Source organism: Nelumbo nucifera, chromosome 3, assembly GCF_055504915.1.
Source record: "Nelumbo nucifera cultivar China Antique chromosome 3, China Antique-T2T, whole genome shotgun sequence".
Lineage (NCBI taxonomy): Eukaryota > Viridiplantae > Streptophyta > Magnoliopsida > Proteales > Nelumbonaceae > Nelumbo > Nelumbo nucifera.
The window spans coordinates 63,778,024-63,803,799 of NC_142651.1; the positions used below are offsets into that span (position 1 = coordinate 63,778,024).

At 36.0% G+C, this 25,776-nt stretch overlaps 1 long non-coding RNA gene across 4 annotated transcripts; it reads left to right on the top strand.

Annotated features, from left to right (window-relative positions):
• The first annotated feature begins 18,958 nt into the window (after positions 1 to 18,958).
• Positions 18,959 to 25,445, top strand: LOC104609451 (uncharacterized). Of its 4 annotated transcripts, none has more exons than XR_016084244.1 (7): positions 18,959 to 19,314; positions 19,413 to 19,504; positions 19,606 to 19,689; positions 20,254 to 20,334; positions 22,941 to 23,130; positions 23,907 to 23,972; positions 24,761 to 25,445. It is a non-coding gene; the product is annotated as an uncharacterized LOC104609451 (long non-coding RNA). The 4 variants fall into 4 exon arrangements; XR_016084245.1 differs by having other exon boundaries at positions 23,001 to 23,130; XR_737273.3 differs by having other exon boundaries at positions 19,606 to 19,684.
• Positions 25,446 to 25,776: the final 331 nt, after the last annotated feature.

A 25,776-nucleotide genomic window follows, 5' to 3' on the forward strand; every position in this document is an offset into this window, starting at 1 on the left:
CAACTCCTAATGAGATTAGGAGCTGATCCCTTTAAGGTTATAAAAGGAGGAGGGGGCGGCAGCCTTTTGACACACTACACATCTTGTCATCAGAGTTGAATTCACAGAAGAAAGAATCTAACAACCTGCAAAATTCTTTCTTGCGGCCTCCTTCCTGCCACTGCCTTACCTACCAATTCGATCTCCAGTTCGGTAGGAGAAATCAAGATTGGATCTTGATATCAGTTTCTTGTGAAGGGACTGATAGGAAGTTGTGCTCACGTGTTGTCCTGCTGATTCTTGCAAAGGATCGGGTTCTTGGGAAGAACACCTTTGATTCTGCTCCATCCTGCACTGCGCCATCTTCAGTGAGAGCAATTTTTGGTTCCTTCCTTGGGCGTGAACACCGCCATTGGGAAATATCATTTTTCCATATCAGGTATATCCCTCTCCTACTGCTTTGGTTCAGATCTGGTTCGGTTCTTGGTTCAAGATTGATCCTTGAAAAATATGATTTTTCTAAAATAGGGAATAAGATTCCCAGTGGAGATAGAAGAAATTTTTGAAATTCGCCCATTCTATTCCGCAAGATCCGGGCATCCATAGGATGGATCTCCCATCCCTTCACAGATATTTGCTAGTAGACAACTATTAGGAGGAAGTAGTCGACTACCAGAGTAAAAAGATTCCTCTTGTACATAGTAGTTGACTACTAGGTCGTGATAGTTGATTATGCAAAAAAAACTGATTAAACCTTCATAAATATTTTTGTGCTTTGTTTTACTATAGTTGGCTAATTTTATTTGTTTATTTACTTTGTTAATTGCATCACACTGCATTGCACAAATTGCCTTCCATTCCATCATGTTTGGCATTCAAAATTTTAGAAGGTTTTACTTGGGGGGGAATCTTTTAGAACCTAATTCATCCCCCCTCTTAGGTTAGGCTAACTTGGCAATGAAGATATTTACCAAGAAGCTCAATCTCGGCCTAGTAGCCATTTCCCAACAAGATTAGGACTCCTTAGTGAGCACGATGCACCTTCTATAAGTGAGACACCCCTGAAAAAGATGTGCACAATATACCCCTCTTTTTCCTATATCTTAATACTTTTGCTTTCATCGTTGACCTAGCTTCCTCTGCTTGGTCTAGTGACCTTTCGCTCATTAAGCAACGGAGAGTTCTCCCTTGGAGACACACCCCAGGGCTCTCTAACTTTCTTGTAGGCACTTTCATACATCTTTGCCTCATCCGATTCCCAAACTCATTCTTTCTCATCTGTTGCCAATTTCTAAAAAATTTCTTTATTTTTCTCTATTTGGTTCTTATCTCTTATTATCATGCTTTTTTCTAAACAAATATATCCTCCTATTTTATATCATTTTATTTCAAAACTGTAGTTCTTGTTCTCCATATATTTCATTTGAGTCACTCCCTAAACCAGAACAAAATCCTGGATTGAAATTTTAAATCTTGGAGTGTTCCTCTTGGCTATGGCCAGTACTGCCATGTATGGATTCAAAATTTAAAACTTTGTGATCGTTTGGTAAATTAATTTGGTTTGAGAAAACATAACACTCTGAAGCTAAAACATTTTTAAGCCATAAAGCACAACGCCCAAAATTGGGGTTTTGTGCTTTTGGGATTTAAAACACAAATCCTGAAGCCTATCCAAATTCAACATAACTATGATCTATTTCTTCCCTTTCTAGTTTAATATATTACGCTGACAAGTCTCATATCAGATCAAAGGAAACTTGAAGAAAAAGTCTCAAGCATTCTTCCATACATATCCAATTGCATCTGTGCAGTTGTCCCATAAGTCGTTGAGAATTGTCTGAATCATTTCCATCAGACTCTCAAGAATCTCGGGGAATTTCTCAGCCCTATCCTTCATCTGGTTTCCGAGTTCTCCAACCGCAGATGTGGCACCAGTGGCAACCCAAGAAGCACCATCTTTGAGGCCATCAAAAGCGGTAGAGATGACAGTTTTGATCACATCCAATAGAATCTCCAAGAGATACTCCAGCAACGATTTGACGAAATCTCCCACGTACCCCAGCGTTGAGCTGATGCCTCCTGCGGGAAATCTCAGTGCTTGCATCAACATCACCAGAATACGAGCCGACCCACCAAAGATCAACAACGAGACCAAATTTGTCAAGGTAGTCAGTAACCAGCAAGCAGCTTTTATCAGAACAACAGCCATTTCTTTAATTTGAAGGTTTCAATGGAAGAGAAGAAGAAGAAGAAGAAGAAGAAGAAGAAGAAGAAGAAGGAAACTTGAGAGAGAAGAGGAGAAGACCTGCCTTGTTTTACTGATGAATTAAGCTTCAAGCCATTTCCACAACTCTTCTATATATCTTATATTAGTCTACCTGATTAGTCTATCTGCATGCGTGAATTTATTATACGTCGGTTGATGTCATCCTTGTTCAATTCTCATTATAGAAAGTAGAAACAAAGTCATTCGACGACAAGACCTTCCAATATATTTATGTGGTTGTTGAATATTGAGCAAAACTAAATAAATAAAGAAAAAATAATGATCAAGAAAGAAGAAACAAGTTAGTTGGAACCTGCTTAGAAAGTTCGTGTAACTACCATTTGATAAATAAGTTTGTACTAAAGCAAATTTGTCTATGAATTTACATTCAAATTGTTTGAAATGTTTGGTAGAAATGCCTTCTCTAGTGGGATTTGTCTGAATCAGGGAACCAATAGTAATTTGTGGGATTTGTCTCAAAACCGTTTTTCTCTCCTAGAAACTGAACCAAATCTCTTCTTTCTTTGGAAAATTCAATGCGTGTGTTCCTTGAAATGTCAATATTGACAAATCATTCATCAGAATCTCACAGGACTTGCTTGGGTGGTTGCTGCACCAACTATTCTTGTAGGAAAACTCGGTTTCAACCACGAACCAAGACAAAAATTGTTTGGTTAGTGAAGTTCTGGGCCATGCATTGAAGTTTCGACTCACGCCCCAGCAAATTTGATTAAGTTATTTTGTATTGTAAATGGGTTGAAGATCCATTTGTTTGGAGAACAGGACAATCTGCTTAGCCTGTTTTTTAAGCATTGCTGAGTCAATTCAATTAATTATTGGGCTGAATGGTCTACTTGTATATAGTTTTTTTAAGAGGGGTGAGGCTTTCATGTACGATTTTATTTCAAGAATATTGGTAAAAGGTAAATTACAAATACCCCTTGTACTATGGGGTCAGTGACAAACACCCCTGAACTTTCATTGTGACAAAACCCCCCTCTGAACTTTCACTTTGCAATAAATACCCCCCTCTGAACTTTCACTTTGCAATAAATACCCCCTGTTAGAATTACGTCAGTTAACTTTGAAAAAGAGTCTTATTCAGCTGTTTAAATTTTTTTTTTAAATCCTAAACTACCCTTTTTTATTCATTTTAATGATTTGTGATTCAATTAACTTTCTAAATATAACATTGAAGCCTTCTTGATTGCTCCAATATATCCTTACAGATTTCTGGTTGGAATCATCAAATGATATGGTAGAGATTTCTTTCTAATAAATATAAATTTATGGTTCCATTTGATTTTTCTTGAATAATTGGAGAAAGTAGTGGATAATTTTGATATTTTAAGATGAAGTGTGAGTTAAATTTTTAAAAAATTAACAAAACTATTTTCTATGCCAATGAAATGATTCGTGTTATTTTAGATGTTTTCATTTGGAGAAAATGGAGGCATTTTTGTTCAATTAGGGTTTAAGAGCAAAGGGTAAATTACACGGACCCCCCCTGATCTTTGGCCGTTAGACAAAGACCCCCTTAGTCGTTAAGTCAAATGACGAAAGGCGTTAAATCACCAAAATATCCCCACTAAACTTTTAAGCGTTCCCTATTTTATTTTTCTTGCCATTTTCTCTTAACACCTAATTGACCCATAAAAACCTTTGGTTGTCACTGGAAAGGAAAATATATGACTTCTTTGGTGAGAAAACTCCGGCATGAGAAATCTGACTTTCTTACCAGTGATGATCACTAGAAAAGGAAAAAATCTCCAAGAAAATAGAAGCGAACCATGCTATACAACACCCCTTTTTGCAGACTTAACTTCGCAAAACACTAAGTGAAAGTTTATGTTTCATTTTTTCTTTGTCCTTAATATTGGAGATGGGTTTCAGATGTTGCATGTGAAGGAAATATTCGGTCTCATAGTTCCATCCTTTCAATCACCGAAAATTACTATCCATTTAGAACTCTCAAGTAAAGACTGAGAATCCCATGCAAGTTATTGATTGTGAAGTTTTACCGCTTTTTTCCCTATTTAAGTAAAAGCAAAGCTCTCTATTTCATTTCATTGCACTCTGGAATTGTGATGGCACAAAGTCCTATTCTATTTTTTCGATAACACTTTCTTGAGTTGAGACATAACACAACTTTTGCAACAACATAATAAGATCTGAAGGATGCATTTTGGGGGGAATTGTTGGAAGGTTAAAATCCATCTTAAGGATGGATGAACCATGCCAGATGGTTGGGCAAAATTTCAAAAAAAATTTAACCCTTTTGTAAACCGATTTCTCGGTGTTTTGAAAAATTGTAGTTTTCTAGATCGATCTTGCACTAAACCGGAGCAGATTTGAAATCAAATCTAAAGAGAAAATTATACCTGATATAGATACCACAAACGCAGATCCCAAGGTGAAAATTCACACCCAAATCAGTCATAAAACCATCCTCCATTGAAGATGGCACAATGTATTAGGTGAAGCAAGTTCAACAACACTATTATCTCCAAAAATGCTATCCAACTTGCTTAGATCAAATGGGGTGAGTGAGTCTGGTCTTCCTCAACGTTTTTTTTTTAAAAAGCTAGAAGAAAAACTGATAAAAAAATCAGCTTAGATCGAATTAGGATTTCTTGGAAGACAAGAGAGAAGAAGAGATAGCAAGAGTGTGAAGTCTCCTAGCCGAGTTCACCCTCTTCTCTTTTATCTTCTTATGGAGCACTCTCTTAATATAATTAGGAGATTATCCAAATTTGGTTTGGACCTAGGCTCTATTAAGAGATAAACCTTATCCTCTTAAGAGGATAAGTGCTCCATACCCAATACCAAACCCAGATTCGTGACAACTTAATTAATCTTATTAATTTTGGGCATTTGGCCCATTTACTTTAAAGGCTCACGATCCAAGGTATTGCATGGTCACTTTATGTCTGATATTGTATAGAGTGGGACCCCACAATGATCTCACATGATCCCATATGAGTTTGGCCCAACCTCTAAAAGAGGCTAGGCCAAATTCACTAGTCAGAGTAGTGAACCCCTAACCCAATCAACATTGGTTCAGTTTGGGCCCAACATTTACACTTAAATGATCATTAGATTTAGCCACCCTATGAAGATTCAAGGATAATTGACTCATGTAAGACAAAGCTTATCAGGTAATCAGCCCTGTAATGGTCTCTTATACTTAACCTTTCGGCCCATAATGATCAATAACACTGCTCGACAAGGAAGGACCTCTCCCCTGGCTACAAGGTACAATGCCACACTCTCTGCTAAGATAGATTCAGGGATTAAAACCTTTTACAAACATTTTTCATAAAATAGTACTATATATAGCATACAAATACTTTTGCTAAATAAATTTCAAATGCAGGTGAAATGCACTAACCATAGTTTAGGTTTCCATCAAAGAGAGTGTAAACCCTAATATTCACTTTGTCCGACAAAAGGGTCGATCCCATCACCCTGATCACCCACTTAGGTGAATTCTTAGACTACCCTAACATACCTACGTATATGAATCTTAATGGATCTCACTGGTTGGCATATCAAAGACAACCTAGTCCAGTACCTAGTGTAGTACCATAATCAAGTTTGGGGTTATGTGTAATTTTCCAGTTTTGCCCATCTATCTCCAAGGTACAGGGCATAACTGGAAATCTGTTCGAGTTCAGTGCTTGTAATAAACACCCATTGGCTATGCTTAGGGTCTAACCCTACTAGTTGAGACAAACTGCTCCAACTCCTTGGCAACACACTAGTGTCAACTTTGTCAGGATAAACTCCCCAAATCTATCTAATGGATGAAAACATTATAAACCAATACGAGTGTTTAAGTGTTCAGTTTAAGGGGTAATACACATAAACATACCAATATTAATACGAAACAATAATTTACTTTCTTCATTTACAAATAAATGTTTATATACATAAATATGATTGGAGCTCATGGAATACACTAACACCAGTGAACTATTATATTCTTTACTCATCTAACTCAACAAGTGGCATTGGAAGGATAACTATCCACCTCTAAAATGCTTGGAAATAATTGGAAATGCTGCTTATGTAAACCCAGAAATGAGCTTCCAATGCACCAATGTTGCAGGTAGTGGACCGTTCAGCTGGTTATTACCAGAATAGAACTCAACAAAATTATTTAACGATCGAAAAAGGATGAGAGATGCCCTAACAAAAGCATATACAATTAAGTACAATGAAGAGTGAAGAAACAAACGTCAATTCAATCAGTTAAAAATAAAACCTTCTAATCTTCTTCATAGTTTCAAGACTGATCTCCGCATTTGAATAGGGTCCCGTCCCCTTCTTTAAGAATTCACTTCCCCACCATCACCATACCATAAAATCCCCTTGATTAGCTGTCCTAATCAATCAACCACTATAATCCTCCACATTTGGAGCTAATGTTGTTCATAAGCTACGGACTTCTCATCTATTATCTCCTTTGGCAACTTGGATGGAGATTGAGACCAAATCAGCCCCCACAAAATTGCCCCCCACAACATTCCACAGCACATTCCCGCTGTGTATTGGGAACATTTCCCGATGATGACATCATCATCATTCTAAGTATTATCATTGGGAGATGTTCCGAATATACAACAGAGATGTATTGTGGGACGTTGGGGGGGGGGGGCTGATTTGAACTCGGAGAGATCTCCTTTGCTACCGACCATCCAAGACCGCCGACTTCCCTTTCCCATAAACCTTTTAGATGGAAAAGTTGTTGTGGTGCTCTAAAATCCCACCAACCCATCCCCTTTTCTTCCCTTTGTCCGGTTGCCCAAATCCCAATTCTCATGGTGATCGTGACAAGAAAGGGATAATTTTGATACTTAGAAAATTTTAAATAGTTAGAGTAGAATCTTTTTCAAAGTTAACTATGGAACACTAATGTTGGGGGTCTTTGTCTAATGGATAAAGTTCAGGGGTCCTTTGTTGCAAAAAGAAGTGCAGGGGGTTTTGTCATAGACTCCATAGTACAAGCGGCATCCATGTAATTTACCCAAAAGAAAATAAGGAAAGTTTAGGTGGATATTATGGTAATTTACTGTATTCCGTCATCTGACTTAACGGTCAAGGGGGTATTCGCAAACTGAAAGTTTAGGGGGTATTTGTCAATGGGTCAATAGTACAAGAGGGGTCATTGTAATTTATCCTTAATAAAACTACGAGAAGATGACCCTTCACTAAGGTTGTGTTTGGTTGCAAAGCAAATTTATTTGCACTAGTACAAATGCATGGGGGTGTAAATGTAAAAAATGAAAATTCTTGTTTAATTTTGTTTTGGATTTTACTTTATTCTGCTTCTGTCTTAATTTACTTCATTTGTTCTGCAATTAAACAAAATAAGCTAAAATTTGAAACTCAAATAACTCAAAATTTACACTAAAATCATTTGCACTACCATGGTTTTGCATCAGTGCAAATTTATTTGCATTGCAACCAAACAGTCTAAAAGTTTGTTAAATGGATGACGCAAATGGGTCGTATAACTATTGTATAACTGATGTTTTTATATATTTTCAGCTAATGTTAAGCTTGACCAATGTCCAAGAAGCAAAAGTACACCAGCGCTGCAAAGAGTTCAAATGGTGTTAGGATCCCTTACCCATATCTACCCACACATCATTATAACTGCACATTGAGAATACCTTACATATTTATATGGTATCATTCATGTGGAAATGTTTCCAATGTATCGCTATAGTGTCCTGTGGGTAAGAGATTTAGACCTGTGCAAATGGAAGCTCGTTCTCTCCACAAATGGTTTTGCCAAGAAGTCTAAGGCCATGTTTGGGAGTGCTTAAAAATAAGTGTTTATTTTGGATGGGACCACACCATTAAGCACTTATTGGTGTTTGGGAAATAAGTTCGAAATAAGTGTTTATTTTTTAAGCCCAAATTTTCAGTTTTTTTGTAAGTGTTCATACAATAAGCATTTATTCAAATTTTTTCTCCCATAATTGTCTCCGGTAAATTTTTAGAATACCAATTATACCCTTTCAATATTGTTACATTTAGCAACAATATTGTTACATTTACAAAAGCACTCTTGTGAAAGTACTTTTATAAAAGTACTTTTACATGAAAGCACTTTTAGAAAGCACTTTTATAAAAACACATTTACAAAAACATCTTTATAAAAACACTTTTATGAAAGTATTTTTGTAAAAAAGCACTTTACAAAAGTATTTTATAAAAGCACTTCTATCAAAGAACTTTTATTCATTCACTTTAGATTGGATATTTTGAAAATTTAAAAGAAATGAAGGACAAGAGAGTCACAAGTACTTATTTAAGTGCTTATTGGAGAGAAAGACCACCAAACGCCCAACATAAAATAAGTGCTTAGTTTTTTTTAAATAAGCACTTGAAAAAGCTGGGTGCCAAATGCAAATACTTGTTTATTTGTATAAGCACTTTTTTTAAGCACTTATTTTTAACATAAGCACTTCCAAACATTTCCTAAATACCATTAAGTCTTTAACGTGGTTAATGCGTCATATTATATAATACACCGGGTGACTGAATGACTTATTGCTTTGTCTTTTAAGTAGATAAGATAATTAAATAAATAAAGTATTCAAATTTTAAAGGTACACATTAGCTTCAATCACTTATCATGGATCTCACAACCTCCTTAGTAAATGAAAAAGCAATAAACCACTTCAGTTGTTAGCTTTGAACCAAAATGACCCGACATGTTTCTCTAATCAATCTACTAAAACACCTTTAAGAGATATTTTAATAATAAAAAAAATATTACATTAAATTGCAGTATTAAATTGGAGAAAGGCAAATGCTATGGTGAATAGAAAGGTTTTTCCCTTTACTGTAAGGCTCATTTTGGAAGGAGTACGAATACAAATATGTATAGTGCAAAACCTTGTATTTGTATAATTTTTTTTTTTTGCGCTGTACATATTTGTATTTTTGTACTCCTTTCAAACTGAGCAAAGGGAAACTTTATGAATCACACACCACGACATAAATTGATAGACTATACACTTGTAACCTCAGCTTCCATGAATTAAGAGGCTGAGGTTTTCCCTTTAGGTTGTGTTTGGTTGCAGTGCAATTTTTTTTGCACTAGTACAAAGGCATGGGAGTGCAAAAAAAAAATGCAATTTCTTGTTTAATTTTATTTTGGGTTTTGCTTTATTCTACTTCATGTCTTAATTTACTTCATTTGTACTGCAATCAAACAAAATAGGTTAAAATTTGAAACAAAAAATATGTCAGAATTTATGTTCAAATCATTTGCATTGCCATAGTTTTGCATCAGTGCAAATTTATTTGCATTGCAATCAAACACAGCCTTACAGTAAAATGATCACACCTAGTAGAACCATTTGGAGAAAACTATAGGGCTACCAACGCTCTTCCGATTTTATTACACTAAATTCAGATTGTTTGTTTGCATAATTGGATTGGATTTGAATTTTACAATGGTATGATACATAATCATATCAGAATATTGGATGTGGACTTAACCCCATCCAATCCAATTAAAATCCAAGTCTAATTGTTTTATAATATATATTGATTTAATGTATCACCATCATCATCATCCATGCCTTATCCCAACCATATGGGGTCAGCTACATGAATTGATGAGGCACCGAACGATGAACCCTTTAAAGACCAAGCCTCAAAGGGCCTAACAACCAAAGCAAGCAAGTGAGATAAATCATTCAACAAAATAGCATCCATGGACATGCATATCTTACATTGTAAGACATCTGTGGGTGAAACCCAGGACTGGGTTGAAGAACTCCACCTTAACATAGAGATCATGGAGAGCGTTGTAGAGGAACTAGAAGGTAGTTTGGATGGATCTCTCAAAGAGATTCATAACACCTTATAACATTCTGATGCTAACCCTTCCCAAATCAGCCTTCGAGGCATGATGGACAAATTGCAAGCTCAATTGGATGAGGTGAATAGGGAATGGGCATCCATGAAACTAGTCACAGTGCGAATTCCCTAGGGTTGTGTTTGGAAACAATGCAAATGGAGTGTAAATCCCAGTTCAGGGTAAATTTACACTCTGGTTCACTTTTGCCTGTGTTTGGCAACATTACATTTATTCATTGACAAATGACAGACCAATGCATATTTACATTGATAATAAGATGTAAAAGTACATCAATAAAAAAGAAGTAAATTTGCATTCAAGTGAGCTTTTGAAAAAAAAAATCATATACTTTATTGAAATTCATGTTTAAATCCATTATAGCTAAAAGTTTATTTGGTAAGAAGGTAAATTTGTCAGTGTAAAGCTAACCCAACTTTGCATTTTATATGAACCGTTTTACACTCTACATATTTGCATTCACACTTATTTGCATCGTTTACAAACATAGAATAGCATGCAAGCACAACTTGATGAGATGAGAGATGAGTTAACAATCTTGAAAAGAATAATGGGCAACTCTACTAGTGCCTCATCTACTCTAACTCCTATACACATCAAGATATGGCAACCAACATTGTACTCAAGTGTTCGGCATGCCTGAGAGCTTGGCAACTTCTTATGGCAGCTAGAATAATATTTCTCCACAACTAGCATTAATGATGACAAAACTCAAGTGCATATAACTGCCATGTATTTGATCGATATTGCAATGTTATGGTGGCATAGGTGTTGTCAGGTCATTGAGCATGGTACATGTACCCTCAACACCTGGGATGATTTCAAACATGAGATTAAGTGAAATTTTGCCCTGAGAATGTTGAGTACCTTGTATGGAGGAGGATGACCAACCTTAGACACAATGACTCATTACACGACTATGTTAAAGAATTCGTAGCCTCAACGCTTGAGATCTCCAACATGTTCGATAATGATTTCTTGTTCAACTTGATGGACAGTCTTTAGCCTTGGACTAAGCTTGAACTAAAATCGCAAGGGGTAAAGGATCTTGCAAGAGCCATGGTTGTGGTTGTGCGACTTATTGATCTAAGGAATCCTAATGAAGAAGACTATAAGCCAAGCAGCCCATGCACCACTAGATTGAGTGGGGGAGATTGATAGTTGTCTTCCACTCAAGAAAAGCAAAACCTATAGAAAGCAGATGCACAAGATGAGATGAGGTGAGCTGAATGAATCTCATTTAAATGATAAGAGTTGGATTCTACTACTACACTACTTCCTTCAACAAAAATTGACCTCAATCACTAGTCTTCTCCTTAGCCTGAGCCCCAAAAGGGGGGGGGAGGTTTATAATATAGCTTAAATTATTCACTCCATTCATAACTTAACACATGGCACCCTTGAGATCAACATCAAAAATCTAATTAGACATGAACCCTAGACATAGGAAACTAGAAGCAACCAAAAACCTTTCATTAAGTGCAAAAAACTTTCCTATCCAATTTCAACCCTAAATCCCTAAATTCCTTCCAAAACAAAAAAGATCTCATTTCAAGTCTTCTCATTAGTTGATAAACTATAAGCTAAAATCTTGATCTGAACCAAATCCTTTAATCCACATCTCTGATCACATATCCATCTTTTCAATTAGATTTGGGATGTTAAAAAATGCCTACCCACCAAATTTTATCCCAAAATTCCCTCATTTGACCTACCATTAAGCCAAGATTTCATTTTAGTAAACCTTGTTCATCGAAACATACTAGCTATAGATCTCCATGATACATGTCTTATTTAACTAATTAGACCTCATCACTATGTTTAGAAATCCAAAAACCCAATACATCAAATTTCATGACCAAACTCCTCTATTTGACGTTAAACAAGAAAGATTATATTTCATACCCTCTTATTGATTGAAAATACATAAGCTAAAACCTTGATCTCAATCAAATCAATCAATCCATACCTCTAATCAAAGATCTAACTTTCCCATCAAACTTAGGATGTTTGAAAATGATTACCCACCAAATTTCATTCCAAATTTCCCTCATTTGACCCACTATCGAGCATAAATTCCATTTTAGCAAATCTTGTTGATTAAAACTTATCAGCCATAGATATCCATCATCAAACATCAATTGATCAATTGGACCTCACCAATGTGTTCATATACCCCAAAAAAGCCTATGCATAAATTTTTTGGACTGAATTCACTCGTTTGATAGTTAAACTACAAAGATTTCATTTCAACGCATCAGATTAAATCATCCCTTAATTTGTCCCAACCTAAGATCTCAAAAGGGTGATGGCTAATATCGGCTCCATACTTGACCTGTTCAAACACTTAGACTAATAAAATTGAGCCTAATAGACTTAGAAATCCCAAAACCCCAAAGATACCCCTACTTAAAGCTAAGAAAAGACAAAATAGCTCTTATTAGTAAGTCAAATTTATGTTTTTTGCCACTGGCAGCCCCAAATACGAAATTGCAATGATAGGCACAGCCCAAAATCTTGGATGGACAAAACCCATGAATATCAACCCTAAATCGAGGGGAATTATTGTACCAAGAAGGAAAGATTGATTGTAAATCATTTTCTTTGAAAACATTTGCCTTTTTTATGAAAAAACTCTTTTGAAGCTTAGGCTTTATGATTGGACAAGATTCATACCTGATTTTCCCTCCCTCTATAAATAGAGACCTAACTTGAGACCTTAGAAGCATTCCTACCACCTATAGGTGTCCTATTTGTATGAAACCTTCCAATAAATGAACCTTAAAGTTCTAGCCCCCCCCCCCCCCCCCCCCCCACTATGTTTCAAGTATCAAATTTGCAAGTACTCTCCAAATCTTTGATAGTTCTAGAGTTCCCTTAATATTAGAAGGTTAACCAGTAGCACTCCACTAGTCAAGAATTCATTCAACACCATTTCAACATGTTTCAAGTACTAGAAAACCCTTACCATAGTTATACATGAGTAGTAAGCCTCTCACTCAATCCTTTAGCTCGAGTTTGTAATTTCTAGGCTGCTTAAAGTTTTGAGACCTTAGAGAACTTGTGTCCTTAGCTTCTTTTATACTAAGATAAAGAGGTAAAGAGGAAAGGGTATTTCGAAGAAATTGGAAGCATTTTTCTAGATTTTGGGAATTCTTAGCAATCACTTTATTGGTTATTCTCTACAAATTAAGTTGAAACAACTCTTGTATTGGGCTATTAGAGTAACTTGGAGAGAGGGGTACCTAACGCTTCCCTCTTCCAATCTTTTGGATTCCATAATGTCCCAGTCAAGTGCCTTTCTCATGGAGAATCAAGTCACTTTTTCAATGATAAATCAAATTTTTTAATCTTGAATGGGGGGTCCATTTCCTTTAAAAATTGGGTGGCCACTCCTTCTTCTTTGAGCTGGCCATGAGCTTCCTAGAGCTTACAGCTAGTGGCTCTAGTGAAGACTAATTAGGACCTTCATTGGGAGTTATTTATGCTCAATTTTGTGCTTAAGTGCTATGCAAGAGTTAAGGTTATTGGTTTTGTGATTTGATATCACACCCTGGGTATCTTAGAGATACTTGGTGCGATAGATGTTCCCAATGTGGTTTGAAATCCCATTTCAAGAGTACTTAGCATAGTAGACCCCCCATCACATGTTGAAATTACATCCAAGACTTATTTAGTGTAGACAAACCCTCTCTAGCACAGCATAAGGTATACCCAACATATTGCACCCTCTTTGCATTGCACCTGGCATTCCATTGCACTTGTCATCATGTTGCACCCTATCATCACACCTGTCATCGTATTGCACATACATACATTGCACACTAGTATACCATCATCGCACTGCTAGACAGTGTATGCCCTTAGCTCTAATCATATTGATGTACTTATTGTCATTTGTTGTAAATGAATAAAGTACATAATTGATTCATGTTATTGTGGTATGTTTCTGTGTAATATCCTTAAATTGGATACATATGAGACTCGTGTTAGTTTTAAATATTCACAATCATTGGATAAATTTGGGGAGATTTTCCTACCAAGGTTGACACTGATGTACTGCCAAGTTAGTTGGGGTGGCTTGTCTCATCTACCAATGTGAGACCTGAGGTGCACACAGTGTGGGTTTTCTTGAAACCTTGAACCAGACCAAATTCCAGTGTTGCCCTAGACATTGGAGACAGATGGACAAAACTGGAATGTTACACCTGACCCCTACACTCAATTATGGTACTGCACTAGGTGTCGGATTGGGCTATCTTTGATATGTCAATCAGTGAGATCCTTAGAGGGAGTCAAAACTTGGGTATGTTGGGACAGTCCGAGAATTCATCTGAGTGGGTATTCATAGTGACAGGATCATCCCCTTTGTTGAACAAAGTGAATGATTGGGGAAATGCACTCTCTCTGACGAAAACCTAAACTATTGGCAGTGGATTTCAAATATGTTTGAAATTTGGTTTTGCAAAATATATTTATATAGAGATATACTTATATATTATGTTTTCACAAATTGTTTACAAAATATTTTAATTCTCGAGATCCATGTGAGTAGAGAGTGCAGCACTGTACCTTGCAGTCGAGGAACAGGTCATCTTTTGTCGGATAGTGTTTGATCATTAAGGGCTAAGAGGTTAAGTATAAAAACATTGAAGGTAATATCTGATGGGCTAATCTTGTATCTACCTACAGTCCTTGGATTTTCATAAGGTGACTAGACCCAATGACCATTTAGTGTAAATATTGGGCCCATTAAGAGTCCATGGTGATGGACTCAGGGGTTCACTGTGTCTTATAGTGAATTTGGCCAGGCCTTGTAACAAAGGCTAAATTGAACCCATGTGGCTGATGTGGAGATCAATGCTAAGGTCCCACGCCATACAAAGAGAGCCAAGTTAGCTAGTAGATTAAAGGGTAAGTGAGCTATGTGACTTAATGGGCCTAAAGCCCATTTCGAACAGGGTTTAAATTAGTTAATTAAAAAGGGGCAAAATTTGATTTATAACTTGATTAGGATTAGTTGAAGGATAAGATAAGTCTTATCCATTTAAGAGTTCAGATCCAAATATCAGATTTGGATCAAGAAACTCTCTCCTAATTAGATTAGGAAGCTGATCCAAAGAAGGCTATATAAATAGGGGCAAATTCCTCAGTTTACAATCACTCAGCAACCTGCAGAATTCTCCCCAGTTCTTGCTACCCTACCCAGTTCGATTTCTACCTGTGGAACTGATCAAGAAAGGTTCTTGATATTGTTTCTTGCTGGAAGAAACAATTCTAAGTCGTGCTCACCAGCCCTTGTTCGATTCTTGCTGAAGAATCCAGGTTCTTGCTGAAGAACCATCCTACTGGTTCTACTTCACCATACACTGTGTCATTTTTAGTGGATGCGGGTTTTGGTCTTCTCTTTGGGCGTGAAAACCTATGTTGGGAGTTACTGTTACTTCGTATTAGGTATATCCCTCACTTCTCTTTTGGTTTCAGATCTGGTCCAGTTTTGATTCAAAAATGAACCTTAAAAATGCAATTTTCTAAATTAGGGAATACAATTCTTGAATGGGAGTGAAAGAAAATTTTTGAAAATTCGCCCAACTTTCCTGTAGGGTTCGGCCATCCATATGATGGATCTCCCGTCCCTTCACGCACCTTAGTATACCTTCATCGCACCTTAGCATGTTGTCATTGCTCCTTACTGCACCTTCATTACACCTTAGTATACCACTATTGCACATTATTATGATGTCATCTGCTGTCATCACACCTTAGTATACCATCATCACACTTACTACAACCTTCATCAGACCTTAGTATGTTATCAATGCACCTTACTACACCTTCATCACACCTTAGTATACCATCATCATACCTTGTTGCACCTTCATCGCACCCAACCTTTAGTATCCCCAAAAAAAAATTGTACAATTCATGTCTTTTTATTTCCATTTTTGGTCTTTTAGGTTTTGAGTTCCTCCACACCCCCCTCATTTCCTTTGGTGGCATTTTAGAAAAAAAAATGCAAAATCCTTTTCTACATAAGTGACTTTATTTAGTCTTATCTTTGAGTAGCTGTAAATTGTAGATGTTTGTTTTATTCCTTTACATCTTTATTTTCTTTTAACAAGCATAAAAAGAATTTAGCTTTCCTTAGATTCCCAAATGTGGCCACCTAAAAATTTGCAGAATTATTTATAAATTTGAACATATGGCTGCATTCTCCCATTTTTCTTTATTATTTTTCTATTTATCTTTCTATCTATTTTGCATACTTGAACATTCACAACAACATACACTTTAATGGAAATAGAATTAGAATCCCATCTACCTATTAAAAAAAGGATAGCAGGATGCCTTGGGACTTTGGACCTTATAAGTTCTAACAAAACCCTTTAAATTAGTCAACAACCAAAGAAGCCCATTTGTCCATGATTAGAGGTTTGAAGGCTAGCAACCTTGTTAGAACCTTTGAGTATAGAGCCCAATAGTGCAATTAATCCAAACTTATTTTAACCCAGAAGACCCCTTTCAAGATTATAATGGAGCAAATCTCTGATCAACCTCCAATTGAGCAAGATTTATCGATTGTGCTCTATTAGGGTGACTTAACCAAGATGAAGGAAGAGATCAAGGACATACAAGCATCCTAGCTATAATAGTTAATTGAGTTCAATGCTTTGTGCCCTCACCCCAACCTTGACTTCCCTAAAAAACTTTAAAATCCCAAAATTTCATAAGTATGACGGAATGTTTCTAATTGGATATGATGAAAGATTGTTAGCCTAGATATTCTCCAATAGCCTAAAAGGAGCCGCTTTGGATTGATATACCCAGTTTAACCTAGACAACCGAAAGGCATGGAGCAAATTGGAAGAGCAATTTATCAAGTGCTTTGTCTTTCATCCATTACCAACATTAAGTAATCTAGAACACCTCACTCAAGGACCAAATAAAAACTTCACCAAATATTTGAAATGATGGAAGATGGTGTCTATCAAAGTGAAGGAACCTTTGCCATAGGATGATGCGGTTAGGATTTTTATCAAGTCACTTAGAGAACCCATTTACTCTTTAATGATGGGGCAAGCTTTCTAAGACTTTCATTAATTGCTAGAGAATGGAGAATTAAGAATGAGAGGATCCACATAGAACCCATAAGTCCACCAGATGAGATCAAAGAACATATTGTAATTACCACCATACATCAACCTTCCTCTTTAACACAGAAACATTGGACTCTAATTGATCATTTCAAAAGAAGAGTCAAGAGATGGTTCACTCCACTCCCTTTACATTCTTAATTGCTTCCTGAAATAATTGAAAATTGATGGTTAACTCCTTTGTCACCAAAACCAGTTCTTAATCCTCTATTGATAAACTTCAAATTAGATGAGTATTGTGCATATCATCAATGACCTAGACATTTAACAAACAATTGCATAGTTCTTATGGCACTCAAGGTCTCATTGACACTGGACGGTATCCTTTAAAGCATTGCTAAAATATATAATCAAATTTTTAATATTTTCAAGAACTACGACCGGTTTGATCCTTCATGAAGGGTATATAGGCAACCTAGGTGGTGGCACTTGGGTGCAACTCAAATAATAAAATAAAAATAAAACCTAATAAATAAATCAAAACAAATTTATAGCTAAGAATCTCAAAGAAATACTTTGTAATCTCCTTAGGATTTTTACCCAAACACCTTATAGGTTACAACCCATATAGTTTATGCATTGCTTGCATCATTTTTACATTCTATGCACACACATTGTACTTTCCAAAAATTTCACTTATGTTCATACCATGCATGTTTTCATGTTATCTAAAGTTTAATGCTGCTTACAAAAATGATGGCCGCACTAACCAGAGATCAATTTAGAATCTAGCAAGAAAGAGCTTCGAAAAGTAGTGAACTTGTTAGCCTTCAAAGTTGATTGGTTAATATTTTGGATAGGAACAACACTTTCACCTCTTGTTGTCTCAAGTCCTACACCACCTACTAAGGTGTCCAAGAAATAAGTAAATAAGTTCACCTTGTTACCTTGCCAGCCTTTCCAACTTTTGCCCATCTTGATCAAGAAACGATATTTTCATTTGTTGTCTTGGAAACCTCACATACATCCAAAGACTTTCAATCAAAAGGCTTGCTATGCTTACCTTCAAGGACTGGTACATGAGATTAATGAATTATGCCAATTGAAGCGTGCTATCCAATGCCTCATTAATAATAGCTTGCATAACCTTGAGCTCGAGCTTGTAGACATCCTACCACCTAAAACACATTTGTATTGAACTTTGTTTTGCTAATCTTTGTGCCTTGAAAGTCATTGTACTTAGCTTATTACTTAATAAAAATTTATATTTTTTTGTCTTTTGTTTGTATCCCAATACTTACTCCCAAAAAACAACAAATTTAACTAAGGACTTGCGACAAATCGCATGAATATGTTATTGAGAAAAGTCAGTTGTTGATTGAAAATCTACTTGTAATAGACACTAAAGAAGGCAATTGAATAGTGCAAAACAAAATCTACTTGTAATAGCTCTTCCTAAGTCAACATAAAAGAAATGTACCTTTACAATTCTAATATCAATTGTTGATTAATCGAATAAAGGACTAGAGGCCCACTACATGGAAAATGATTAATAGCGGCAGTTTTAAAGGGGCTAAATGGCGACGGCCGGTAGTTTTAAAAGTTGTGCTTTACCCTCTACCACTATGCACATTTAAATATTATATTTAAAAAGTATAAAAAACACCAAGCAAAAATACACCACCAATTTAGTTGATAAAAAACTCTCCGTGCACTCATAATATTTCGCGCGTGAATTCACTCGCCTAAGGCCTTAAACCGTTCCCACATTTTCAATGGTCAACAAGGAGGCCGGTCAGCAACGGTGGCAGAACGGAGAGAGGGATCGATGGAGAAGAAGCTAAGGAAGAGATCATAGAGGAGAGTGGAGAGAAGGGTGGAGGAGCAGAGCTTATTGCTGACGTTGAAGGAGATGAAGCGAGTGAGAGTCTGGTGAGTGCGGGTTTAGCATCGATGTTCTGCTACCTCTTATTGGTAGCAGAGCAAATCATGTATTGCAAAGAAAATGATCTGCCTTTGTTGGGCATCTCTTCATTGACAAAGTTAGACTTCAAATGCCGCGTGAGGACATGGTCTGTATATATGTTGCTTTTACATTCCATTGGTTTTTGGGGTTATCTTTCTTGTATTTAATATTTATTGTTTATGGTGGTTGTTCCTATTTATCCAGAAATGAGCAATATCTACATTTTATGGTGGTTGTTTATGGAATGGAGGCTACTACAAACAAGAGTGGACATATGGTGGAAAGAGTTGTACAAGGTTAAACCTCATTCCTCCCTGTTTCATTATATATTTTTGAACATTTTCTTTTTCTTTATTGTTGCTATTCTATTCTTACTCTGCCCTTTTCTTTTCAATAGCAACAAGTGTTGGAGTTGAGAAAGGTTGAAAACAATCTTAAGTTCAAATAAGTAGCTGATTCTTGCGTCGGTCCCTCTGGTAAGGTTGGCACCAAATGTTCTATGGAACCCATTTACTCACCATAGGAATCATTGTTTAGTCCACCCATTATCTTTTGTTGACACAATATCTGGGATCCACTTTTGAGAATGAAAACAGACAATAAAGAAAAAATGGACTTTTACCGTTTACAGGTTGTGAAAGTAGTGAAAACACATTAATTACTTTGGTCCCATTTTCTTGAGAAATCCCTCAAGGAAATGACCACATAGGCAAAACCTCCTCAGGCTTCTTCCCTGAATGACTTGACCAGAAATCCCTCTGCAAACAAAATTATGAGAAGCCCTAAAAGGGCCACTATCCAATGTTTGTCCAAGCTATCTAGGGTCATGGGAGGGATGGACTGAATATAGAAGTTACCTATGGCATTTTTTACAGTGTCCACTCTCAGGCTCCCCTAAAATCTCACTTGTCAGCAAGAGGTTTTTCTATTGTACCAGGCAATAGCCTCTTTTATGAAAACCCTAAATCTATTTACTTATAAGTTCATTTCCAATGATGACTTTGTTTTTAACAGGTATATCACCTCGGATCTTATTTCTCTGCAGGTTGCTGCTGGAGAACTTGAATTAAATCATGAATGTAATTTGATGCACTGGTCTCCTGAGGACTTAGAAACTAAATTATAGGTATGGACCATAATATCTTATCTTTAATAATCATTTCCTTGGTGCAAAATTGAAAATGGCTGGTTGGAGATTCTTGCATTATTATTATTGTTAATCGTGACCAACATGCAATCGCATCTTGGCTTATTGGTAGGAAGTGAGCAAAGAATTTATTTAGTACATTTCGCATTTTTATTTCAAAATTCAACATTTGAAATTTTTGATAGACAGTGATTCCAAGGCTGGCTTAACTTCTTTTTATGGTTAATAACCAAAAAAGCTTAACTCATCAAAAAATAACCAAAAAAGCTTATTAATTACTTTTCTGTTCTGTAAAATTTTATTAATGATAAGAATGTACAAAACTTAACTAATGCAAAATTTCTTCTTTAGTTCAGTGTACCACCACCCTCTACACCCAAAATATAATTCTATCTAAATAAAAAATCTTTCTACTTGAAAAATCTTTTAGCATGGTTTCCCCATCAGTGAGGAAACAAACATTTGCATATGTTTGAACAAAAGGTTTTCCATTATCTTCATAGATTCTACAGTTCCTGAATTCCTCTCCATCCAAATACTCCGGCGTACTACATGAGAAACCATAACCGCATCAATTTATCCATTTCATTATAAGGGTTGATCATTTCTAGCCCAGCCTGCCCCAGTCCACAAATTTCCAGGCTTGGGCCTAGATTTTGTGTCCAGGCCTGGCCTGGGTCCAAGCCTACATCAGACCCAAAAATTTGTGGCTTGGCTCTGGCCCAGCCCAGAATACTCATAAGCTTAATGAGCCATTACTACTATAGGTCTTCTTGCAAGGATTGGCAAATTAGTAGAAATGGACAAAATAGAGAAAATAATACTAAGAAGCAAGCTGGGATATTATTAAATGAAGCTAAGGTTAAAGAACTATGAAGCCATGTGATTTTGGAGGACCCGATTACTCACAAATATGGACTTTTAGAGGTTGAGATCTTAATTAAAAAGGTATCTTCATCCCATCAGTTGATAAAGAACTATGAAGCCATGTGAGATGCTGAGCACCTCAAGCTTGAAGGCTGATACTGGAAGACATTATCAGAATTGGCATTAGAAATAATGGAATTGATTGGTTGATTTTATACAAGGAAATCATGATTTATCAAAATGTCTTGACAAGAAGTCATCTGAAGTCTTGTGGATCTCATTTGACCTATTGGTGCATAATGTGCAGATAGAGGGAATAAAATGTGATAAACTATTTATTGATTGTGATTTGGAAAGGGTAACTGAAATTTGGAGATTCTCCCTTGCACTATTCATGGTAATGTGCTTGAACTATTTTTGGATGTCACAATATATGTGTCATGATCTTGTTTTTCCTCTAGGTTGCAGGATCAAATCCTCTTGAACATGATCTCATTTGTACTATGTTGGAAGCTTTGGAAGTATTGAAATAGTCTTCTTTATTATACAGGGTCATCCCTTTTCTAGAATTTGCACAAACATTAAATCTTTCTTTCTAATTTCTTTTTTTTTTTGGGAAGAGGATCAGTGGTCAGTTTTAGAATGTCAGTCTTGGTTTGAGCAAGCTTTATGGTACACCAATCACATCTTTTAAAGGCTTTAAAAATATAATAAATTGCCTTTCAAGAGAGCTTTTTTGTCTATTGCAGGAGATAGGCATCTTGCATATTAAGATCTATGAGGATGCTCCATTTATAATTTTATAATTGACTTAAATTCCTGAATGGTTCGCGAATAGGATCTTCTTCAAAATTTATTTTTAGAAAGAAAAAGGGTTTTCAAGATTCCATGTTAGAAAGAAAAATCCCTCAAGTATTGAAGGTTTTGAAGCTTTATGAAATTCATATTCTATTGTGGATTTGTAATAGTTTATATGCTGCAATGACAGAGTAGTCATACAAATCATCTCAAACCTAATTATTCTACTTATTTTGTAGGCTTCTTCAGGCTGCTATTGGTGGATTTTCATCTTTTTTTCCTGATTATCAGGAAAGAGTTGCAAGACATAAAACAGCCCATTTGTTATGTAATCTTTATTGAGAAGAATTTATATAGAAAGCATCTCTTCCTGATATAAAATAATCAATAGTCAAAGATGTCTTATTATAACATGACTGGAAAAGGTCCCATTCAACTTCCAATCTGTCATCCCTCTAAAGCACACAGCAAGGTGGAAAAAACATTTTAACTTCCTGTTATAAATTTCCCTTAGGTTCTTTCCTATGGCCCTCAAAATAACATAAAAGAAATTTTTTTTTTCTCTCTGAGACATTTCAGTTATATTTCTTCCCATTTCACACCAAGACCTCGTTTTTCTACCTCTTCTACCTCAAATAAAAATGTCTTATTGAAACATTAAACACCATGAAAATTTAATCCAGTAAGGTTACCATCCATTTAACTGATAGCTTTCTATCTCACTATGATTTTTTTGGCATTCAAAACTTAGTGATATATTAGATTGTTGGCATCACCAAATTGGTCATTACAATTTGTCTTTGCTTGGTCAGTATTCTACATCCACCAGCGTCTGATATTAGTTACAAATGATGCTCTACCATTGATGTGTTTTAGATTTTCCAATTAGTAATTTGTTGATATCTTTTTTCATTTTACAGTTACATTTCTTCCTCTGTAAGACAGAAGTATGACGAAATCAAATTTCCTTTGAGTCTCAGTTGCTTACTTGATTGGCCATCCTATTCTGGGGTATTCATTGGATATTGGAAAAGAGCATGTCAATCTGGTTGATGAAAGGCTGCAGAAGCTGATATACAGTGGGCAGCTTGATGCGAAGGAACTAGACAGGTATCGGTTTGATTAGATATAAATATTGGAAATCCAAATTTAATTAATATCTTCTATTTCTATAGATTGAACTAAAGAGATTGTGTAAATAGTTGCAACAATTTAATTAATATCAGTTTGATTAGAGATTGTGTTCCTCAAGATACATTCTCTAGTGCTGTGATCCCTCACTGGATGAGATGACACTAGGGCTGAAGTCCTTGGGGGTAATCCACTGCTTTTGGAACATGATGACAAAATGGACCCAAATCTCATTTAAGAAAAGGAAATTAATCAATAATTGAGAGACGGACTCCATTACATTGCATGGGGCATATTTATTTTCCATCTCCTGTCCCCATGATATAAGGTGGCCAGTTGTTGAGATCTTGTCTAGGAAAGTAGTCCATATGAGGAATGAGAATTTTCAAGGAAACAAGTTGTGTGTTTCTCACAAGGGCTGTGCAAAATGACTTTACTGAGAAGTAATCATTCTGATTCATATCCATGTTTTCCTATTTTTTTCACCTAGCCTTAGGATTGTATTTACGAGTGGACAGGTCCATGTGTTTCCTCTCTTTTTTGCAATTTCTTTTTCCTCTCTTTTACTGATTGCAATCTGAAAGCATGTGAACAAATGTTGTTTATAAATGTGACCATTTATTTTGTTAAATGGTTCATTTACTCCTATTTCGTTTTCTTTGTATGTAAACACTTAACCTTAATGGAGAGGCACACAAAATGGTTAGTAAATTCCACCATTTTTAGCTGTATAACACGCCTATTTCTTCTATCAGGACGCTAGGCGGTCAGGTTCTTTTGGATGGACAGAGAAGGCATCAGTAAATGGCTTTGTTTGTAAGGTAAGTTTGGGTGCATTGCATTAAATTTGGTTATTCTACATGTGGTCTGAAGTTAGACAATCCAAACTGTTTGCTATTGAGTTACTGAGGTACAATGATTTTCTATAGATGCCTATTGGTCTTCATGATCCTCTTTCTGCCTAGGGAGCAGAGACTGGTCCATACTGGGAAATGTTGTTACCCAAAAGTATAGATTTTGGTGGCCATATTTCTGCTTTTAAGGATGGATGCATGGATGAGATAACTCATCTTTCAATCCTGTTTCTTGTTCCATCAAACAAGTAGTTTTGGTGGTCTGACCTTCACTTTCTGCCATAGATTTTAGTCTATGAGATTGTATGTTGAAAAGGCAAAAAAATGACCAACTTGATTACAGTTGCATCTGATTTGGTGCACAAGGATGCACAGCCAGAAAACTCTCTGACAATGTATTCTGATTGGATGTTTATAATTTTTCTAATGTGGTGGATTTTCATCTGGATTCTAGAATATCACCTTCATGGGATTGATTCGTCTCCCATTCATCTGGTGCTGCAATGAGTGGAGAGTAGCCTCGTCTCATTATTGCATCTTGGCTTAGTTGTCTTTTATGTAACATTGACAACTTGCTATTAATGTACTATAAATCTTCTTGTTCTATTGAACATAGAAAATACATGATAGGGTTAGATTTGGTTACCATTTCCACTGATTTTTGTCCATTATGCTTTCTCATTGTCTAAGGGTATGAATTTTTTTTTTTTTTTTATGAGGGTATGAATTGAATTGCCTCTTTTTTTTTCATCTAGCTTCTTTCTTCATCATCTGTTGTGATGCCTCTATACATTCAGTATGACTTGGAAGAACTGAATTCAGCCTGGAGCTGGCTTCATCATTCGACATCCTCTCATTTCTGGATACCACTACCACAACCAAAGGTGGTAACTGATTCAAAGTCTCAGGCAAAGCAACGGAACATTCAAACTTTAAACTAGGAAAGCCAAAGTGCAGTGTACGGAGGTTTAGTTCAGCAAACATTGACAATGGTTCAATCAATTCTACCTCTGAATCTGAGAAAGCTAAGCACAATTTGAGGAAAGATACAAGCCACCCAGTAGACTCAGTGCAGGAACATCCACAAAATGAACTTGAGAAGAGGTTAATCGTAATTTAAGAAAGGTTTCTAACTCTATACTGGAAGTCTCTGATCGTGTAGAGGTTGAGAATGAAAAGTCAAAATGCAGTTTGAGAAAGGCACTATCTCTCCAATTCTTGATGTTTTAGAACAGGACAGAAGTGATTGTGCTGAGAAAACAAATAAAGATGCAAAAATTGTAGTGTCCAAACAGCTAGATGTAGAAACATCTCCAAAACCAGTGACACCAGATGGATTAGCTAATAATGTGCTAATTGATGATCATCCTGTAATTGAGTTACCCTTGCAGATCAATGTAAAAGATGAGAATGTTCCTGTGATAATTTAGATATGAGCAAGTGGCTATGATGCTTTTATGACTGGGTGTGTCTTTGCCCAGGTTTGCAGACATCTAGATATTAATTTCCAAGGAGCATATGAGATTTGAAGAAGACATAAGAGTCTTTGAAGAAGAGAAGAAAGCATCTAAAGCTGGTTACTATTTTGATCAACAAAAAATACAAAAAGAAATAGAAGAAGACATGAGAGAGCAGTTTGAAAAACACATTAAGTCCATGAGAACAACTTTACTAAGTCATCCATCAAGACAATCAAGAAGACAGTGAAGATATGAAGCATTGTCTAATTACTACTATGTATATGAGAAGACAAGAAGAGGAAGAGGGTTCG